Raw genomic sequence first — 5,174 nt, 5'->3', positions numbered from 1 at the left:
GTCCCATCAGTGATCAACACTAGGACCCTCATAGCTCACTGGTCCCAATGTCCCATCAGTGATCAACATTAGGACCTTCATAGCTCACTGGTCCCAATGTCCCATCAGTGATCAACACAGCTCACTGGTCCCAATGTCCTATCAGTGATCATCACTAGGACCTTCACAGCTCACTGGTCCCAATGTCCCATCAGTGATCAACACTAGGACCTTCACAGCTCACTGGTCCCAATGTCCTATCAGTGATCATCACTAGGACCTTCACAGCTCATTTCTATGATGATAATCCAAACACTTCCGTGTTAGCTTACAGTTCCCTGGTGGGAACTCACATATGGAAGTCCCAAGTGGCTAAGACCTCAGATAGGCATTGCTCCTAGATTCACCCACACTGAGAGGCATGGGACTGCCATACCAAGAAAAGAGGTCAGTAGCTGGGCCCATGGTTAAGTATCAGAGTGGGGACATTCCCTGTGTCTTTCTAGAACATTCCTCCCAGAAATCAGGCTTCAGGGTGCTGAGACACCTATCTGATTGCTTCTGGATGGTGGGAACAAGGTGAATGCAGCCGCAGACTTCAGGGTCTATGGGGGAGGAGAAGACATGCTTTGTAACCCAGATTGTGTATTCTGATGTTGTGATCAAGGTTGAGTTTGTAGGCCCTGGATTTTACTTCTTGGGCTGTGCTTATTTTAGAAAAGAAGAAAACACAAGTAAGTAAAACTAATATATCAATATTATAAATATATAAAAATAATATGTGTAAAAATATTTATCTAAAATCACCCCTAATTTTCTCCATTGGAAAGAGCCAACTTTAGGGTGGATTAAACCTGAAACTCTACTTGTGCCTTGTTTCCCACAGGAGAATCATTTGTTCAGGAACTTGGGGCTGGGGATTCGTTCAGTTGGTAGAGTTGCTTACCCTAGCATCCATGAAGTCCAGAGCCTGATGGTACAAGTTGGTGACCTAAGCACTCAGGAGATGAAGGCGGGGGAAGGCAGAACTTAAAGATCGTGCTCAGCTACAGGCAGAGAAGGGCAGCTATACCCTGTCTCAAAAGAAGGAAAGAAAAACAGCTTCTGATAGCCCTAAAATTGGATGTGGGAGGAAGAGATTGTCATACTCAGCTACACCATTAAGCTTTTTCTTTTTTCTTTTCTTTTTTTCTTTTTTTTTTTTTTTTTTTTTTTTTTTTTTTTTTTTTTTTTTGAGACAGGGTCTCACTTATGTAGCCCAGGCTGACCTTGATGGAGCTTGCTCTTTAGATCAGACTGGTTTTGAACTCACAGAGCTCTGCCTACTTATGCCTCTTGAGTGCCCAGCCACAATCACCTTTTAAGAAAGAGGGGGTATCTTGTGGTCAGAAGCTTCCCCATATTCCCCCCAGCCTACCAGTTTTCTCACATCTGTCTCCGTCCTCGTTTCTCCTCTTCTCTCTTCTCTGATAGTGCCTCCTCTCTCTGCCACCTTCCTCAGGAAAAAAGCAAAGTCCTCTCTTGTCTTGTGCTGAGAGTTCTGGTATTGGCATATGTCTAAACAGTTGACCTTAGAATCATTATTTCCCCGAAGAGTTCCCTGTTGAAGCAGAAGTTTCAGTGCCAGCTATTAGGATAAAATATTTTCACCATGTTTTGTGAGTGCATCTGTATTTTTAGGAATAGCTATTCCACACAGGAAATGTACCTTTATTTGCTAGCTCTATAGAGTCAGCACTATAGAAAACACTATATGTTTTCTGTTTTAATGGCTGCATATTAATCCATGTGGTTTCTTTAAACTTTTGTTGCTATGCATATAGACTGTTTCCAATTATTGCTATTGTAACACCCACATATCATCTTTGCACATTTATCTAATTATTTCCTCAGGGTAGGTTCTTAGAAGTACAGTTTCTGAGAATGCACTTTCCAGAGGATTTGCCATATTGTTATTTTTCAGGAAGTCCATGGCAACTCACGCCCTTATCAGCAGCTTCTGCCATACAGACCGTAGCTGTGTCCCTGAGGGTTTAGGAAAGAGCACGTATGAGCATTGTGGTGGAATAGTAAGTGGTAAAAGATTCCTTTAAGGATGCAGGGTCTCAGGAAGCAGGAGTGGGAGCCACAATCCCAGCTACTGTCTTCCCAGACTTGGACCTGCTCTCCTGGCTTTTCAACCAAATTTTTTATTTATGTACTCTCTCTCTCTCTCTCTCTCTCTCTCTCTCTCTCTCTCTCTCTCTCTCTCTCTCTCTCTCTCTCTCTCTCTCTCTCCCTCTCTCTGATTTATGTATTTCATGTATATTAGTGCTCTGTCTACATGTACATGTACGTACCAGAAGAGGACATTACAGATGGTTGTAAACCATCATATGTCTGCTAGGAATTGAACTTGGGACCCTTAGAAGAGCAGCCAGTGCTTTTAACCACTGAGACATCTTTCTACCTCACCAGCCTAGGTTCTTGCATGGTATCCATGAGAGGGTTGGCATTGGACTGACCAACTTTATGAAGGAAGATCATTTTCATTCATACGTTTGGGGCAAGGGTGAGGGAGGCATAGTGATGGTGTGACTCTGATGTGTGATATTTACTCAGGGGAGAATGGTGGTAACTATATGGCAGATGGGAACAGGTAACTATGGTAGAACTCACAAATGCAATGTCATTGATAGCAATGGTGGTGGCGGTATTGACCATGACCATGGTCAGGGAGGTTGAGTGGTGACATGGCGGTAATGGTAAATAGGGCATTGCTAAAGGAGATGAAGTGGTGTTCCTGATGTGATGGCAGTTGTGATGGTGTAGCCATGATGATGGTGGTGGTAATTTACAGAGATATTGAGATTGTTAGTGGCAACAGAGATGGAGGTGTTGGCACAACAGTAGGCTGTTGGCTGTAGTGTGAGATACAGTAGAAACCACGGTGCCTGGTCACCATGGCAGTGAGAAAGGAGTGGGGAGATGGGCACCACACAGTGGTGTTTGGGACATTTCCTGAGGGTAGTGTTGGAATGCTGTGGTGGTATAAAAATGGCTATGAACCAGGGCTCAGGAACGGTCCAGACTCTGGTTCCCTCTCTTTCCCCCTGCGTCTGCCTCGCAGCAGTTCCCTGAGTCTCTCAACTTAATAGCGTTGCCTGGGAAGAACCCTTTCTCTGAATCCCCAGGTACAGCATAAAGCCTGCTGTGCACAAAGCTGTAGGACTCTCTCCTCAGGCAAGGACGTCTGGAAAACTTCAGGATGTGGAAGGCATGTGTCTGAGTGGCCAACATCCTGGGCATTGAGGGGTTAACTCTGTGCCTGGAGATGGAGCTCAGGTGCTCCTCTCAGACTGCCCTCTGCTCCCGTGCAGAAGAAGCCGCTGGGGCTAAGTAGGGGTTCATTTTGGGGTAGGGAGAGACTTCCCCATTTCATTTTAATGGTGCTAGTGACCTCATAAGGTTTCCATGGTGACAAGACCAAGAATCCAGGGGGACTTGGTGAAATAGGTCAAATAACCACCCTCAGAACATTATCCTAGACACTGGGGTTGGGGAGGACTCTGTAGCCATGGGAGAAGGGTAGAGCTGAGAGCATGCTAGGCTGGGGCACCAAGAAGGGCCCACAGAAGGGTCCTGTGCCCACCTGACCCTCTCAACAGGCTACCTGCAGTAGAGTCATGGAGCTCTCTCCGGGGGAGAGCCGACTGCCACAAGACACCTCCAGAGGGCAGTTTCCAAGGGGAAAAAGCAGGAGTGGCTGGTTCTTAGATGAGAAGACAAGGTTGGTAGGAAACAGAACACAGAAGGAGTGTGAAAGACAAGGGGGTTGGCCTCTAGTAGGGTTGGGAATGGCTATCAAAAGCTGCATTTTCTGAAGAACGGCTTGGGAACATGAGCAACAGAGTCTCTGTGACCAGGTTTGATCTAGGTGTGCACACTGCCTGCACCCCGAGGTTGTGAGTTACCTGGTACATGATATGCAACATCCTGGTAGTTCTCGATATGGTATATCCCTCTCTTCTATCCTTCTGTCTTCTCTACACCACTCAGTGGCCAAGGCCTCCTGAAGGGTGCTGAAGCCCTCTACTGTCCCTCAGTAATTTCTAGCTTTCAGGCTGGAATGCCTGAGGCTGTGGACTCTCTTTGAGGGTAAGGGATAGAAAATCCAGGATTAGACAGCTTTCGAGAGGAATCATGAGCTCATGTACAGGCCACACTCTGCACACTGTGGGTGAGTTAAAGCCTACAAACTTTACTTTCTAAAGTCATGCCTCAGGAATTAGACAGCTGTACCTTTGCAGCCCTGATGGCAGGAGAAGCATGTTGCCCAATCAGGGCCCTCTGCCAAGAGCCTAGAGGCAAAGGGTGAGGAGTGAGTGTCTGCCATCCTCAAGGCCTGGATGTTGGCTAAACGTGTCTCTTTACAGAGAACAAGTACTCTTGGGAAAATCTGCTTCAATGAATTCAGGGAGCAAGTCTTGGATTCATGGTTGATCCATGAATGTTCCAAGCCCCTCTTAGCTGGAGCCCCAGCTACTAGGGGTCTGAGCCATGCTGGGGATGACAGACCTCATTATAGTCTGTAGTCTAGAGCTCCTAGTTAGGCATGAACTGTCCTTCAGTGATTACAGGCTCAGTGGATCATCTGGAAATGCTGCCCATGTCTCGAGGCCTGAACTGTTGTTTGCAAGGGCTGCTGGGAACCAGGCATGGGTCTTCCCTCAGGGCAGCTCTAGGCCAGGCCAGGAAGATGGTCCCCAACGCCCTCCTCCTTCATTGGCAAGCCTTCCTCTGCTCCTTTCTTTTCTTTCTTTTTGGGTTTTAGACTAAGTCATATATAGCCCAGGCTGACCTCTAATTCATAGTGTAGCTGAGGGTGACTTTGAATTTCTGGTCACCCTGCCTCTAATCTCTGAGCTGTGGAGTTACAGCTTTGTGTCACCATGCCCAATGTGTGTCCACATGTTTATGTGTGCCCCAACATGGGAAGGTCAGAGACAATCTTTGGTGCCATCTAACTTTTTCTTTTTTTGGAACAGGGTCTCTTTGCTAAACAGAACTCACCAAGTAGGCTAGGTCAGCTGACCAGTGAAGCCCAGGGACCTACCTGTTTCCCTCTGCTGGGATTTACAAGCCCATGAGTCACCACAGTGTGCTCTCGTTCTCTCTCTCTCTCTCTCTCTCTCTCTCTCTCTCTCTCTCTCTCT

At 46.7% G+C, this 5,174-nt stretch overlaps 1 long non-coding RNA gene across 1 annotated transcript in view; it reads left to right on the top strand.

Annotated features, from left to right (window-relative positions):
• Positions 1–3,469: 3,469 nt before the first annotated feature.
• Positions 3,470–5,174, top strand: part of LOC116072614 — a 10,378-nt gene continuing 8,673 nt past the window's right edge. The window contains exon 1 of the long non-coding RNA XR_004111521.1: positions 3,470–3,748. This is a non-coding gene — a long non-coding RNA (uncharacterized LOC116072614). The remainder of the gene's footprint in view (positions 3,749–5,174) is intronic.

This window comes from Mastomys coucha, unplaced genomic scaffold, assembly GCF_008632895.1.
Source record: "Mastomys coucha isolate ucsf_1 unplaced genomic scaffold, UCSF_Mcou_1 pScaffold23, whole genome shotgun sequence".
Taxonomy (NCBI): domain Eukaryota; kingdom Metazoa; phylum Chordata; class Mammalia; order Rodentia; family Muridae; genus Mastomys; species Mastomys coucha.
The sequence above is the reverse complement of the archived record's forward strand: the minus strand, read 5'-3'. Positions and strand labels throughout refer to the sequence as shown.